This window comes from Poromitra crassiceps (assembly GCF_964638095.1).
Source record: "Poromitra crassiceps genome assembly, contig: HAP1_SCAFFOLD_984, whole genome shotgun sequence".
Lineage (NCBI taxonomy): Eukaryota > Metazoa > Chordata > Actinopteri > Beryciformes > Melamphaidae > Poromitra > Poromitra crassiceps.
The window spans coordinates 1-17,234 of record NW_028151426.1 but is presented as its reverse complement, the minus strand read 5'-3'; the positions used below and the strand labels follow the sequence as shown (position 1 = coordinate 17,234).

Below are 17,234 nucleotides of genomic sequence, written 5' to 3'. Positions count from 1 at the left end.
AAATGTACCATGTGGCTGTGGGGAGGGGTTGTGGTGAAGTGTACCGTGTGGCTGTGGGGAGGGGTTGTGGTGAAATGTACCATGTGGCTGTGGGGAGGGGTTGTGGTGGAGCATACCGTGTGGCTGTGGGGAGGGGTTGTGGTGGAGCGTACCGTGTGGCTGTGGGGAAGAGTTGACCACTGAGGCACTGCAGCCCCTATGGTGGGGCATGTCATCACTGCTCAAGGCCATCAACATGGATTCAGACAGGGAGGAATGGCCGGCCACTTCCTGCGAAAAGTACTGAGCTAGCTCTGTTTCTGAGCTCAGTGAGCCCTGCTGCGGAGAGGGGGGCAAACCACAGAAGAAGAAAGACATGAAAAGGAGTAGAAGAAGAAGAGTCATTGTTTTCATTTTAACTTGCACCTATGAAGTTCTGATTTTGGCAATTCGTTTTAAAAATCTGTTTGAGCTTGACTTTAGTCCCAACGTATTTTTTGGCAGTGAACGGAGAGTACCATGTGACTGTTTCAATAGATTTAATTTCTGGCCAATGGTAGTAATGATTAGTCAGAGTGAGAGTGTTTGAATCATGGATAACAATGGGCGAAGGGCACTGTTCTCTTATTTATTTAGGATACTTTTTTTGCTGTATCCAATTACTTACTGCTAAGTTTTCCCATCACCAAAAGACAGAAACTTAGCAGGAGGTAAATACAATAATGAAAATCAAAGTTTAAAATAGCCACAAACAAACCAAATCAAATGATATCTAAAAGCAAGATGATGTATTGACTATATATATAAATACGTAACCAAACATAACAACAGAGACTGTACAGTATTGACTATATATATAAATAACATAACATAGACTGCATTGACTATAGAAATAAAATAACAGAGACTGTCTTGACTATATACTGTATACATAAATACTTACCCTACTGGCAGGCTCAAGGAAACTCTTCATGGTCCAGCTGAGAGCAGGGGAACCCTCTCCCTGCTTTGCCTTCACTGTTGGGGAGGGACTCTTGGAAGGGACTCCTGCAGATTCAGGCAATGTAAAACAAATCCTGATGAGTTTGATACCCAAAACTAAACAACAACCCTGAACTGACCTCTAGCATTCCATTAAATGTAAGTTGAACATTGCATTTCAGCAGCCAAAATAACCTATAAAAACATGATTGAGCAAGAGTAAATAAAAGAGTGAGACGAAGTAAAGACCTAAAGTGTGAGATGAGTGTCCGTCCTTGCTCATGTTGTCCCTGTGTGTGGATCGAGCTATAACATGGTCCATCTCCTGCTCTGATACCTGGGGAAAGACAAGTCAAACTCACACATACACTAACAAAAATACCTGGGGAAAGACAGGCCAAACTCACACATACACTAACAAAAATACCTGGGGAAAGACAGGCCAAACTCACACATACACTAACAAAAATACCTGGGGAAAGACAGGCCAAACTCACACATACACTAGCAAAAATACCTGGGGAAAGACAAGTCAAACTCATGCATACACTAACAAAAATACCTGGGGAAAGACAGGCCAAACTCACACATACACTAGCAAAAATACCTGGGGAAAGACAGGCCAAACTCACACATACACTAACAAAAATACCTGGGGAAAGACAGGCCAAACTCACACATACACTAACAAAAATACCTGGGGAAAGACAGGCCAAACTCACACATACACTAACAAAAATACCTGGGGAAAGACAGGCCAAACTCACACATACACTAACAAAAATATGTGGGGAAAGACAGGCCAAACTCACGCATACACTAACAAAAATACCTGGGGAAAGACAGGCCAAACTCACACATACACTAACAAAGATACCTGGGGAAAGACAGGCCAAACTCACACATACACTAACAAAAATACCTGGGGAAAGACAGGCCAAACTCACACATACACTAACAAAAATACCTGGGGAAAGACAGGCCAAACTCACACATACACTAACAAAAATACCTGGGGAAAGACAGGCCAAACTCACACATACACTAACAACAAGAACGACCGCAACGCGGACTTATGCCTCCGCCATTAGTTAATTCTTAAGTCCAAATCACCATTTGAGGCAAATTGGAAGAAATTCCCTCAAGGCACTCCTGAGATGTTGCGTTACAGAGCTTGGAAATTGGGTGTGTGAGGTCACAGTGACCTTGAACTTTGACCACCAAAATGTAATCAGTTCATCCTTGAGTCCAAGTGGACGTTTGAGGCAAATTCGAAGAAATTCCATCAAGACATTCCTGAGATATCGCATTGACAAGCTTGAAAATAGCATTCGAGAGGTCACAGTGACCTTGACCTTTGATAACCAAAATGGAATCAGTTCATCCTTGCGTCCAAGTCGATGTTTGAGCCAAATCAGAAGAAATTCTATCAAGCCGTTCTTGAGATATTGCGTTAACCAACTTGGGAATGGCGTTCGTGAGGTCACAGTGACCTTGAAGTTTGACCACCAAAATGTAATCAGTTCATCCTTGAGGCCAAGTTAATGTTTGAGGCAAATTTTATGAAATTCCGTCAAGGCATTCCTGAGATATGGCATTAACAAGCTTGAAAATGGCGTTGGAGAGGGCACAGTGACCTTGACCTTTGATCACCAAAATGTAATCCTTTCATCCTTGCGCCCAAGTCGATGTTTGAGCCAAATTGGCAGAAATTCCATCAAGCCGTTCTTGAGATAACGCTTTAACGAACTTGGGAATGGCATTCGTGAGGTCACAGTGACCTTGACCTTTGACCTTTGACCATGAAAATCTAATCAGTTCATCCTTGAGTCCAAGTCAATGTTTGAGGCAAATTTGATGAAACTCCGTCAAAACATTTCTGAGATGTTGCGCTAACAAGCTTGAAAATGGCGATCGAGAGGTCACAGTGACCTTGGCCTTTGACCTTTGACCACCAAAATCTAATCGGATCATCCTTCAGTCTAAGTCGATGTTTGAGGCAAATTTGATGAAATTCCATCAAGGTGTTCCTCAGATATCGCGTTTACTCATTGGCTGCCAGCCACTTCTGGAAAACGGATGCTCCCAGTGCCAGCCCTTTCAGAGCATTTTCAGTGATTTCTCAAGACCCACAGAATATTGTGTGATATTACTATGTAAACACCAAACACGCCCAAAGAACGATGAGACTCTCTTGTATCATCAGCAAAAAAAAGTTTATTGATATAATTTTCCGTTCTTTAGTTATCAGCAGTAGAAGATAGGTTGGTTTCACCAAAAACAGACGCTTCAAACTAGAAGCTGAGATAATGAGCCTTTTGTGAAATGAAGCATTTCAAGCACATCACTGACTCTGAAGCTAATATTTTCTGATGTAGTGACACCTCAAAAATAATTTCCTTCAATAAAACAGCGAAAACAAAGGAATTTTGATGGCAAAATAATATTTTTTAGCTGCAACCAGCAGCGCTGGCCCCTGCGTGCACAGACCCTACACCTTCTTGCTGGTCTTGATTTACTGCTGGTGGGCATCAGGTATTCTAGCTTGTGTTTGCCAATCTGTCCATCGAGCCTGCTGTCTGGGTGGGTGTTGTGTGGTGCCCTGCGTGCCCCACCCCCCTCGGCTGCAGGCTCCTCCTCCGTGGGAGTGTCTCTGGTGGCTCTGCTCGGGTCTCTGCTGCCTGCGTCAGGCGACGGATCTTTGCATGCTGGAGCTGGCAGAAACTCACTCCCACACTAACACACAGCCTGCATGCCGTTGCTGGCAGAGACTCATCCCCACACTGACACACAGCCTGCATGCTGGAGCTTGGAGAAACTCACCCCCGTGCGCTGCAGCGGGCGTCTGTTTTCGGATCCCTCCGCCGATGGAGGCAGAATGTGCGGGACTGCGGGTTGCGCGCGCGTACAAAGGTTATATAGAGCTTATGACGTCATAAGCTCCTGCATTTTAGCACCTCGCGCACTGCTCTCTTCAATGAGGAAGTATCTTGTAGAATCTTGTAGAAAAGTGTTGATTTTAAGGCTTTGGGTTGAAAGTAATGCATAATAATTTCGGAGGCACATAATTACTAACATAAGACCCTAAATAACATAGTTAGAACGTTTTTGTGGATTTTGGTTTCCAGGGACTTTAAACAAAAGTAAATAGCTTATTGATGGACGTTGGATGAGAAAAAGGTATTTCAACGAACAAAGCAGCAAACCTTGTATCAAAATACTCCTGATGTTAAGATTACGAGTGAAACTGTGGCTGTAAAGCATTACACAATATTAATATTAATGCCAATGTTACAATAAGGGTTTTATTTTGAAAGCCCTAAAGCAGATGATTCATGTACAAATACATGCTTCACAATCACTAATATACAGCCAATATGCTACTAATATGCATGCTAAAAAGCAACTTGTTACAGTGAATATTTGTACCTTAAAACTACTACTACCCCCCACCCCCCCCCCACACACACACACACACACAAACACAAAAGGGGGGGGGGAGCCAGCATATAAATTGTATCATCACTGCTTGGTCACATACACACACACACACACACACACACACACACACACACACATTATATAGAAAATGGTATAGAAACTATAGAAAATGCGCTGCGACAAGGATGACTTGCTTATTGAGCATGTGCATTAGTATGCCACCTTTTTCTCCATATTTCTGCCCTGGGGGCAGCATTCATTTTTGCCCAACTTTCCAGAGCTACTATGAGGAACAGCATGGATTGTGCTGAGAAATAACTATGAATCAACATCAACACTGGTAAGTAGTAGCAAACAGCGCTAGACTTTAGAAAATGTGAAGTATCCCTTTAAAAGGTCCTATCCGTAAGTTCTAACTATTACTGACACTGGTGGCCATTAGAGTAACTGCAGGCAGCGTGTGAACGAGCTGACGCGCGGGCACCATACTCGCATGCACACAAGCAGCTGCATGGCAACAGCAGACTGTTGGTTGCTTTGTAACTCATAAAGAAAACGGCAACCTGGACAATTTATCGGTCAGATCAGCCTCGAGATGCCCAGGAAGGATTCTCGATGAATTATCGGACACTATTGTGGCATGTTTGGTCGTGTTTTGGCTTGCATTGGCTGCGGGGAAATGCATAAAGATATTCATGTTAGCGTGAGCCAGGAACTACCCTGCTTCCCCAGTATTATACGGTACCATCTAATGCCTGGAGTTGACCAAACTGAACAGTCAAACAATGTTCGCATAACAGTAACGTTAGGCATATTTACGACTGTTACATTCATTACCCACACAATACGGTAACGCTATTAGTGGAGCTGGGTGGTAATTTCTATAAATGTAAATCAATATTAGTTAGCCGCGATTAGCATCAAGCTAACATTATAATAATGTGCAGTCTCACTGCAGCTAACTGCATTCAGAGCCTGCTCCCCCGGTACCATCTAATGCCTGGAGTTGACCAAACTGAACAGTCAAACAATGTTCCATAAGCATAACAGTAACATTAAAGGAGAATTTCGTTTTTTTTTAACCTGGACCCATCTCCTGGCATTAATTGTGATTTGGCCACTCACCCAGCGATCTCCGCTGCGTTTCTGGCCGTCCTAGCGTTGTTTTGAGATCAATAGCGTCCAAGTCAGTCGTAAAATGGAGCTGATTTGGGGCCAAGTGTGAGCCTGTCTTTCCTGCATCTAAATAGCTATTTTTATTCCCGTTTTAGCCGCATATCGCCATAATCTGATCCGTCAACATCCACCATAGTGATATTTCCCCCCAGGCTATTTCCTGGTCTCTCCCAGGGACCAAATTACCTCAAACGTGATCTCGGTCACCAAGTCTCGTGAAGTCCCGCGATACTTTCCTGCCGACTGGTCAACTAAACAGGTAGGACGCTTTGCGGTGGTGGTTTTAGCGTAACCTATGTGGGGTTTGGCGTAACCTATGTGGGATTCGAAATAACGAAGGTTATGCCAAACCCCACATAGGTTACGCTAAAACCACCACCGCAAAGCGTCCGACCTGTAGTTGACCAGTCGGCAGGAAAGTATCGCGGGACTTCACGAGACTTGGTGACCGAGATCACGTTTGAGGTAATTTGGTCCCTGGGAGAGACCAGGAAATAGCCTGGGGGGAAATATCACTATGGTGGATGTTGACGGATCAGATTATGGCGATATGTGGCGAAAACGGGAATAAAAATAGCTATTTAGATGCAGGAAAGACAGGCTCACACTTGGCCCCAAATCAGCTCCATTTTACGACTGTCTTGGACGCTATTGATCTCAAAACAACGCTAGGACGGCCAGAAACGCCGCGGAGATCGCTGGGTGAGTGGCCAAATCATAATTAATGCCAGGAGATGGGTCCAGGTTAAAAAAAACCGAAATTCTCCTTTAAGCATATTTATGACATTATTTACATTCCTGACAGACCGCCGCCAGGTGGTGAGAGTGGGCAACCTCACCTCCTCCCCACTGACCATCAGCATAGGAGTGCCCCAGGGGTGCGTCTCCAGCCCCTTCTGGTACGACCTCTACACCCACGACTGCGTGGCGACTCAATATTCGAACACCATCGTGAAGTTTGCAGATGACACAGCAGTCGTGGGGCTGATCTCCAAGAGCGACGAGACGGCCTACAGAAAGGAGGTGGGGGCCCTGGAACAATGGTGCCAGGACAACCACCTCTCTCTGAACATCTCCAAGACCAAGGAGATCATTGTAGACTACAGGAGGGGGGGGGGGGGGCACACACCTCCCAATCACCATCAACGGCACAGTGGTGGACAGGGTGGACAGCTTCAAGTACCTGGGAGTCAACATCCACCAGGACCTGACATGGGCCAGCCACACCGCCACTGTTGTCAAAAAGGCCCAACAGCGACTACACGGACTCAGGCGCCTAAAGAAATTTGGGCTAAGGCCAGAACTCCTCAGGGACTTCTACAGAGGCACCATTGAAAGCCTGCTGACTGGCTGCTTCACCACCTGGGAACTGTACCACCATGGACCGCAGGGCGCTAAGAAGAGTGAGGCGCGCGGCCCAGCACGTAACAGGATGTGAGCTGCCAGAACTGCAGGAACAGTATAATCAGCAGTGCCTCAGGAGGTCCCTGAAGATCATCAAAGACACAAACCATCCCCACAACAGCCTGTGCTCCCTGTTACCCTCAGGGAGGAGATACAGGGTCCCAAAAGCGCGCACAAATCGCTTGAGGGACAGTTTCTTCCCGCAAGCCACGAGACTCCTTAACATACACAAATAGTGTAGTAGCTGTACTGTACCGTACTGTAGCTGCTACCATTACGTATGTCTAATGTTTAATTGTATGTTTAATTAGGTATATGCTATTTGCACCTGTGCAAACAGAACGTCAACTATGTTTAAGTATGTCTAAAGTATGCACATGCCATATGCACCTATGTGCAGTGAATATGCCACTGTCTCTGACTTGTCTTATCACTACACTGCCTTATTGCTTGTTGTGTGTCTTGTTGTTTTCCTGCACCCATATGCCCTGTTATTTTTGTACTATGTTGTAAACAGAGTCCACAGCACAAGAATTTCACACGTGATACTTGTACTACGGAGTGACAATAAAATCTTGAATCTTGAAAAAAAAAACTTCATTATCAACACGTTATTAGTGGGGCTGGGTGGTAATTTCTATAAATGTAAATCTATTAGTATAGCATCAAGCTAACGTTATAATATTAGTCAGTCTCACCACCACAGCTAATGCAGTCAGTCAAACAATGTTCCATGACCATAAGCATAACGGTAGTAACATTAGGCATATTTGCGACTGTTGCATTACTTCACACAAGACGGTAATGTTATTAGCGGTTTTTGACCAGGTGGTAAATCCATTAGCAAGCAGCTAACGTTATCGGCCAAAACAACATTACAGCTGCTACAAGCAACAAGGTCCCTCCATGAACCAAAAACACAGCCCAGACTCTAGTTTCCCCCGATGTCGGTCACATTGCTACTGTCCGGCCAGACGGGCTTCACTAGATAAATATATTTCTACAACAGCATGAGTGAATACTGGATTCTGATTGGCTAGCAACAGTGGTAAATAGGCCAACAATCTACAGTTCGGCTCCAACCGCAGTATCACTCCGCTCCCTGATGAATGAAGAACACCTGTGCTGACTCCGCCCACTGTTAGCCTGTCAGTCTACAAATCTCTAACAAGGAAATGTCCGATTTCGTAGTAACGTTTGATTTACTGGGTGGATTGAGTTTTGAGCAGTGGTTAGATGAAGATGAAGGTGAAGTGAACAAAGAACGACATGGTGAAATTGGGGAGAGAGAACTGGCTGAGCTTGAGTTGTCACGGAGTGAACCTGGGACGTCAATGGAACTATATTCTGTGGCGGAAGGATAAATGTATTCGCCGAGTGCCATAAACCCTGTACCAGTGGTAAATGTGGCCACAACCCCCTTCCTCGAGTGGTAAATTTCTTAAATTTCTTTTTGCGTGGACTTTTTGCTGGAGTCTATGTTGTTGTTTGTTTTTGCTGGAAGCTAGCGACGAATGTAATGTTAGCCACTTCCTGTTGGTATATTTCGTGTGAGTTTCCACAAGATGACTTTCTCTACCACCTTTGTACATCAACACATACAGTATGCCGCTTTAAGGCCCAATTATGCTCAACGTTAAATATGGATACCCATACGGCTCTGTCCGCACCCTGCGTTCATTTCATGTGTAATTCTGCATGTTTTCCGAAAGCTAAGTATGTACTCGCTTTTGGTAGTACCTGTTGGTTTTCCACTGCAAATAGTACCCCCTCAATGTGCCCACCCCCTACAACTGGTTGTGAAAAGTATTGCCTCAGCTTGCAGGTACTTGCCCAATGGAAAACCAAAAAAGGCGAGGCGAGGCGAGATGAGCCAGTACCATGCAGTTGAAATGCATCTATACCAGTGGTTCTCAGTTTGAGAACTACTTGGGCTGGAAGATCATCTGAAAAGTGCAACCTGGGTCAAAAGTCAAATATTTACTGCTGAGCACACCGAAAGCCACCGAAAATATGATCATGTGTACCAATCTTAATGAATCAAAGTGGAAAGACTAAATTGTGAGCATGAGAGAGTTTTGTGTTTTGTTTGAGTGCATCTTGTGTATCTGTTTTCAGATTTGATTGAATTGTCCTGAAGCGCCGACTCTTACCTGAGCCGGCCGTCCATCTTGGCCACAGAGCCGGGGGCTAGGCTGTGGATGTAGATGCCAGGAGCAGAACGCTCCAGGGTCAGGCAGCAGGCACCGATGCCCAGGCCAACACCCGGCTCTGCAACATCAACACACAGAGACGCAGGAAATCACAGATGGGAAGTAACTAATTAGAATCAGAATCAGAATCACTTTTATTGCCACAGTATGCAAGTTATATACGAGGAATTTGTCTTAGTGTCTGTATGCAGCGTAGGGGTCACATCAATATACAGAGATAAGAAGTAGGAAGATAACTAAAGACAATCACAAAGTTGCAAGTGCAATCAAATCGAGTAAATATATACAATATGTACATGAGCGGTGAAGTGTTCTGTGGATAATAAATATGAATTTACGTTGAATTTACATGAGATTTACAGACTGAGTTAAATAGACGTTAAATAGGCAGTGGATTTACATGAATTTACAGTCGGAGTTAAATAAGAGTTTACATTGAATGTACATGAAATTTACAGTCCCAGTTAAACAGGCATTAAATTAGATATGAGTTACAGTTTTATGGGGGAGGAGTTCAGTTGAGTTTAGGAGGAGGTAGTGAGTTTGTGTGTGTGTGTGGGGGGGGTTGTTGGTGAGGTCCTTGGCGGAAGGGGTTTCCGGGCCTTGTTGGTGAGGCTGATGGCGGTTGGGAAGAAGCTGGTCTTGTGGCAAATACTTTGTTACTGTACTTAACTCATTGAGTGCCAGCCACTTTTGGAGAACGGACGCTCCCAGTGCCAGAGTTTCAGAGCGTTTTCAGTGATTTCTCGAGGCCCACAGAATATTGTGTGATATTACTATGTAAACACCGAACACGCACAAAGAACGAGGAGACTCTATTGTATCATCAGCAAAAAAAGTTTATTGATACCATTTTCCGTTCTTTAGTTATGAGCCGGAGAAGATAGGTTGTTTTCAGCAAAAACAGGCGTTTCAAATTAGAAGCTGAGATATTCAGCCTTTTGTGAAATTAAGCATTTCAAGCACATTCACTGACTCTGAAGCTAATATTTTCTGACCTGAAACATCTGAACAGTAATTTCTTTCAATAAACAGCACTCACACCCCCCTCAACTCCAAACTCCTCCTCCGTGGGAGTGTCTCTGGTGGCTCTGCTCGCTCTGCTGGCTGCTGCGTGTGTCAGGCGAGTCTCTGCTGCCTGCTATGGCAGGCTCTGCTGCCTTACGGATCCACGTTCGGATGGCGGCCGCTCGTCGGGGGAGTCTGGATCGGGCTCGCGTTCGTCTGCGTTTCTGGGGTTTCGGTTGTGAGCTGGGATGAAGCTGCGTCCGATTATAGGCTTTCTGCTGCGCGTTTCAAAGTGCGCTGCACCCAGTCTATTTTCGGAGCGCTCAGCCTTGTGCGCCGGCTCCCAGCGCGACACTGAAAAGCCAAACCATTCTCATGAGAATGGTTTGGCTTTGGTTTTATTTTCTGGCGGCTAATTGTGTGGAGAAACTATGCAGCAGAGACAGAGGGGCTCATTTGTGGGAGCGGATTGACTGCTGTTCGCAGCTAACGTTGGCTCCAGGCAGCCAGAGCAATCTGTGCCGCTCTGGCTCATGCATCGGTTTCTCTTTCATCACGGGGCTTTTTCTGCTTTTTTTCCTCAACTTTCTCTAATCTGGAGAGCACTGTCGCCACCTAATGGGTCCGTAAAATAGGTTATACACCTTCAATAGCTACAATATTTTTACAGGAGATGCACGAGGCTTTGATCCACGTCCCACCGTCAAAAAACGCAATTGACGACTTTAGTCGTCTTTGGCACTCTACGTTACTATTCGAATTGACGACTATACTCGTCCTTGGCACTCAATGAGTTAAGTAGGATTTTCAGTTATCTGTACTTTACTGAATATTTATTTTTCTGAAAACTTTTTACTTTTCCTCTCTACATTTTAACACAAATATGTGTACTTTCTGCTCTTAAAATTTTCAAAAAAGGTTTGTTACTTTTGTTTTAATGCCCGACTGACAAAAACCATGTAATGTTGTTTGTCTCTCTCGTATAGCGTTCTCCCAGGAGGGGCGGGTGCGTGGAGCCGAAATCCTACAGTTCCCACAATGCACTGGGCTCGCGTGGCCTTAGATTCCACGCCCACGCCTCAGGCATTTGGCTGATATCAAACTCCAGTAGGTGGCGGTAATGCACATATATGTTTGCCAACCGCCATAAAACTCAAAGAAGAAGAAGAAGAAGGCTTCGACATAAAAACATTATGAGAAGAAGAATAAATCAAAAATAAAATTGCCTCCAAATTGCACCAAATTTAAACCGAAGTATATATGTCGGGAGATGTCTTCAAAAAAAAAATCATGCATTTTAAGGCATTTTCCAAGGAGTTACGCGCATCTGATATTGTAACTATTTCATGTAAAAATGTGTAAAAACGGGTACATTGCTCAGCGTTGATTTTGTTACTAGATGTAAAATTTGACGAGCTTTCCAATGCCGCCAGTCCCATGTCTGTCCGTGCTTCCGTTTCAGAGATATGGTCTCTTTGCAAGGAGCTATGGAAAGCTAATATTAGCTACCATAGGCTAGGCGGTGGAAAAAGATGGCTGCCTTTTGTTTTTCTTCAAGACCTCTGAAGGGGCGTGGAGGACCTCTAGAGGCGGGACCATGGCAGCACAGGCCCACAAGTAGTGTAGTTCATAGGTGCTCGACTTCCGCAAGGCGGACTTGGCCCAGATGACGCAAAACGCGTCGGCTGGGCCAAAAAATATGTGAGAGATGGTTGATAGCTTTGGCTGTGAAAAACCAATTTCAAAAATTTCAACGGATTCGAAAACCTTAGGGGCGTGAGATTTAATATATATTCATATTCCCCACGGAAAAGCCGTCCTTTAAACTGCAGTGAGATTTGAGGAGCATAATAATATGGAATAATATATATGGAGACAGATGGGGATGAAAGAGGAATTGGAGCATGAAAGGGAAGCTTGTGATTCGTTTACTGCAGTTCTCCAATCAGGACGATGTGAATAATTCTACGCTTAAAAGGCGTGGTTTGTTTTTTGCTCTGGACTTTATTAGTTAGTTAGTGACCTTTATTTAACCAGGAATAAAAACTCATTGAGATTCAGAATCTCTTTTGCAAGGGGGTCCTGGCCAGGACAGCAGCACAAATAGTTTCACATAAAATAAACGTAGAGAAAAAAAAGCAAAAACATAAAACCAGTTACAGAACTGAGTGCAAGCCACATCATTACATCATAAGCATCATAAGCATAAGCATTTATTCGTAATGGACTTGCCTCTTTCTTTCCCTGGAACTGTGAATTAGTGGCTGACTAGCAGAATACCTTCCTGCAGTGACGGGTCGTTGTTTGTATTTATTTAGTTTGTTTTTATATTTTTATATTTTTTATATTTAAATGTTGATAAATTAAACTGAAAATTCAGGTTACAAGGGTGCACCCAAGATACTATAGATTTACCCAGAAAATGATATAGTAAACTTGAAATCAATTGCTATTTTTTTTATATCAAAGCACCATTGTTGATATTATTGTCTTTTTTCTGTCTTTGGTACCAACAACGTTGTTCAAATCCTTTTATTTATTTTTATTAATACAAGAACACGGCATATTTCACATTAACTCTTGTCTCTGAGTCTCATTTAAACATTCCACTGTGCTCCAGTAGACGAAATGGTCAATTCCATTATATATTACAGTTTGCAGCATTACCTATCAGCTTTTATATTATTATAATAGTCAAGTCAAGTCAAGTTTATTTGTATAGCACATTTCATACACAGAGGCAATTCAAAGTGCTTCACATAAAATGGTTGACAGGAAAAGAAAAGAAAAGAAAAGAAGAGAATAAAATGGACATTTAAAAGCATCACAACAAAACTTTAAAAAAAGAGTATAAAAAGTGCATTAAGCAACAGGCGCAGCAGTTGCAAAAAGAGCTAAAAACTTATAGAGGACTCATTGGGTTTGCATAGTAGCTGTCAGCAGTTAAAAGCGACGGTAAACATAAAAGTCTTTAGTCTATTTTTAAAATAGGTGTTACAGAGACACACAGAGAAAACCAGAAAGGACTAGAACCCAACTGATGCATCAGCTCATATCTCCTGTGTCATTTGAACACACCACAAACACGATGGTCAACTAGCATGTAGCTACGTGCTGCACCTGGGTGACACCTGATTCACGAAACAACTAGCATGTAGCTACGTGCTGCACCTGGGTGACACCTGATTCATGAAACAACTAGCATGTAGCTACGTGCTGCACCTGGGTGACACCTGATTCACGAAACAACTAGCATGTAGCTACGTGCTGCACCTGGGTGACACCTGATTCACGAAACAACTAGCATGTAGCTACGTGCTGCACCTGGGTGACACCTGATTCATCAAACAACTAGCATTTAGCTACGTGCTGCACCTGGGTGACACCTGATTCATCAAACAACTAGCATGTAGCTACGTGCTGCACCTGGGTGACACCTGATTCACGAAACAACTAGCATGTAGCTACGTGCTGCACCTGGGTGACACCTGATTCATGAAACAACTAGCATGTAGCTACGTGCTGCACCTGGGTGACACCTGATTCATCAAACAACTAGCATGTAGCTACGTGCTGCACCTGGGTGACACCTGATTCACGAAACAACTAGCATGTAGCTACGTGCTGCACCTGGGTGACACCTGATTCACGAAACAACTAGCATGTAGCTACGTGCTGCACCTGGGTGACACCTGATTCATGAAACAACTAGCATGTAGCTACGTGCTGCACCTGGGTGACACCTGATTCATGAAACAACTAGCATTTAGCTACGTGCTGCACCTGGGTGACACCTGATTCATGAAACAACTAGCATTTAGCTACGTGCTGCACCTGGGTGACACCTGATTCATCAAACAACTAGCATGTAGCTACGTGCTGCACCTGGGTGACACCTGATTCACGAAACAACTAGCATTTAGCTACGTGCTGCACCTGGGTGACACCTGATTCATGAAACAACTAGCATGTAGCTACGTGCTGCACCTGGGTGACACCTGATTCATGAAACAACTAGCATGTAGCTACGTGCTGCACCTGGGTGACACCTGATTCACGAAACAACTAGCATGTAGCTACGTGCTGCACCTGGGTGACACCTGATTCATGAAACAACTAGCATGTAGCTACGTGCTGCACCTGGGTGACACCTGATTCACGAAACAACTAGCATGTAGCTACGTGCTGCACCTGGGTGACACCTGATTCATGAAACAACTAGCATGTAGCTACGTGCTGCACCTGGGTGACACCTGATTCATCAAACAACTAGCATTTAGCTACGTGCTGCACCTGGGTGACACCTGATTCATCAAACAACTAGCATGTAGCTACGTGCTGCACCTGGGTGACACCTGATTCATGAAACAAAGCAGCATTTGCCTACCCATTTCGCTCACTTAAACGGTTTCGTAATATAGCTACTTCTAATCAAGAATGTCTGATAAAAAGTTGCAAATGGCATTGGCGTTTGTCAGCCCTTGTTTGTCTGGTGTTTTGCTTGTGGGAGAACAAAGGAAGAGACAGAGGTATTGTGCAGCGAGAGGGTCGAGGGGCTTTCGCAAAGGCACGTTGTTGTCGAACGTTTTGGCATGATCAGATGAGCTAAAGTTGGAAAATGAGCAGAGTGTTTTGTGTGTGACTCCTCTCTTCTCCTCTCTGACCAGCCAATCAGTGATTTCTCTATCCCTGACCAGCCAATCAGTGATTTCTCTCACCAACGACGATCCAACATGAATCAGCCAGAAAAGCCACCGACAAGCCGCCATCAAAGCCGACAAGAGACGACACACCGCAAATACTAGAGCGACTGACGCCCAGACATGAGGGTTAAACATAGCCTAGTCCAGACTCCTTACATGTTAGTCACTAGTGATTGGTTGGGAAAAAGTCAACCCCCCCACACAGAAAATGTATAACATGGAGGCAATGTCAGACTGAATAATAATGTTCTAGAGCAGGGGTTCCCAACCTTTTTTGTGCCAAGGACCGGTAGATACATGGAAAAAAAAGTTGCGGACCGGTTGTCAATTTTAATGGTTTTAGTTACATATATATTTACTCACCAGTACATACATACAGTACAACACAAAAGGCTGTTATTTACCCTTTGTCGCCCCCACAAAGGGTAAATAACAGCCTTTTGTGTTGTACTGTTATGTAGCCTACAGTATTTATGTTTTTGTTTCAACTACAAACATAAATAAACGTCAACTTGAAACTATGTTTCAACTACCACACACAGCCTATAATATCGTAGCCTATGTATTTTTTTAATTTTTATTTATTTTCTACCGGGTACCAAATGCATTGTGGCCCAGTACCGGTCCGCGGCCCAGTGGTTGGGGACCACTGTTCTAGGGTGACCAGATGTCCCAGTTTTCCGGGTTAGGGTTAGGTGTTTTTTCCCCAGCTGGTGACTCTAACTCTCTAGACAGCATTATATTTCCATGGCAGGTCCAATGACTGTCATTTTGAAATGACTGAAATGACCTACCTACTGTCTTAAGTATGAGTGAACTCTCCGAGAATTCCGATGTCTCAATGGCTTATGGGAGACACTTACTTGTACAGTGAAATGTTGTTTGTGTATTTCTACGGTGTATTGCTTTTATACCTACATGTTTGCTATGTGGTTTTTATGCTTGCTGCAGCACAAATCGCCCTTTTTGTGAAAAATAATAAACTTGAACCTTGAACCGACTGTATATCGAAGGAGATCATTGTTTCAGTTAACAAAGACTGAAATTATTACAGGTTGCAAAGTCATATAATTATTGATTTACTTGGTCCAAAGATGTTATTTATATGTTTGTCTCGTCGCTATTTGGGTGGGCATGTCTGACTTCTGACTGGCTGAACCTGATGTTGTTGGCACTGACTGTCTAATTGAGTGCTCTGTAATAAGCCATCAATGTGTCATAGATAGATAAATAAATAGATAGATAGATGGATGTGGGCTTAAATCAGGAATTATCACAAGAGAAGACTCTCACTCTCACTCTGTACTCACAACCCTAATTTGGATAACTTGAGATTCTAACCTTTATTAAGGGTGACCTCCATGATGATACAGTCTTTGGGCCCAGGGCCTTGGACCCTGCGGCCGTCAACCTCTTCACACCCTGATGGGATGGGTGTTCCCCCACTGGCGTTGGAGTTGGGTGAGCTGGAGCGGCTGAGGAGGGTGGGGGTCGGACAGGGTGTCAGGCTAGGGCTGCGGAGGCGAGTCTGGACTGTCAATGTCACCACGCCCTTTTTTAGTTGCTGTGAGAAGGCACAGGAAGTTAAATCAGGCTCACCACCATCTTTTTTAGGTGCTGTGGGAAGACACATAAGGTTAAATCAATCAATCAATCATCAGTATGCCTAAACCGGAAGGGGGCGTAACTTTGGCTCTCTATAGAGCTACACAGTCACGTGATGATTTATTCCGCTTTTTATTTTTTGTTTTTGCGCCAAGTGAAATGTTTTACGATTCACTAGGTTGCTGGTTGGCTTGGTTCCAGCCTTAAAACTTGTTATATAAGGATTTTTCTAAATGTCTATGGATAAAATGAATGGGGAACTCTCTTTCGGGGAAGGAGACGTCACATGACTGGTCTATAGAGTACCGCAGGGATGACTTATTTTTGTAGGCTTACCCAGAAGTCCCTGCAGTTCCGGCTCTTACGTGTAAAAATCGAATGGGATTTTTGGAAGGGAATTTTGGTTAAATGCATGAAATTATGTTAACAAAAGTTTATGAAACAGCTAACTTTGTGTTCAACAAGATAATCTTCACAAATGAGGACCACTACTACTGCTACTTGCTGAATAGCATTGTTTACAACTGTTGTATAAAGCAATATCACGCTCAAGCTCGTGCTGTTGTATATCAGCATAGCTGTGGTTATGTTTACAGCCGTGCTGATCTACAGTACAACAGCACTTTCTCTCGTGTGATATTCACTTGACTTCACTTACATCTACCTAATAAAGGCAAAAGATGCCAGAAAATAATAATAATAAAATATTCTCCTCCTCCAAGAA

General features: G+C 43.8%; 1 protein-coding gene across 2 annotated transcripts in view; it reads right to left on the bottom strand.

Moving 5' to 3' along the window:
* LOC310771672 (sodium/hydrogen exchanger 1-like) overlaps positions 1 to 16,356 on the bottom strand; it is a 40,045-nt gene extending 23,689 nt beyond the window's left edge. For both annotated transcript variants that reach the window (XR_014552455.1, XR_014552456.1), the window contains exons 1-5: positions 16,247 to 16,356; positions 9,135 to 9,252; positions 1,210 to 1,297; positions 923 to 1,026; positions 153 to 318 (exon numbers count right to left, since the gene is read on the bottom strand). The gene's annotated coding sequence lies outside the window, so the exon portion shown is untranslated. The remainder of the gene's footprint in view (positions 1 to 152; positions 319 to 922; positions 1,027 to 1,209; positions 1,298 to 9,134; positions 9,253 to 16,246) is intronic.
* Positions 16,357 to 17,234: the final 878 nt, after the last annotated feature.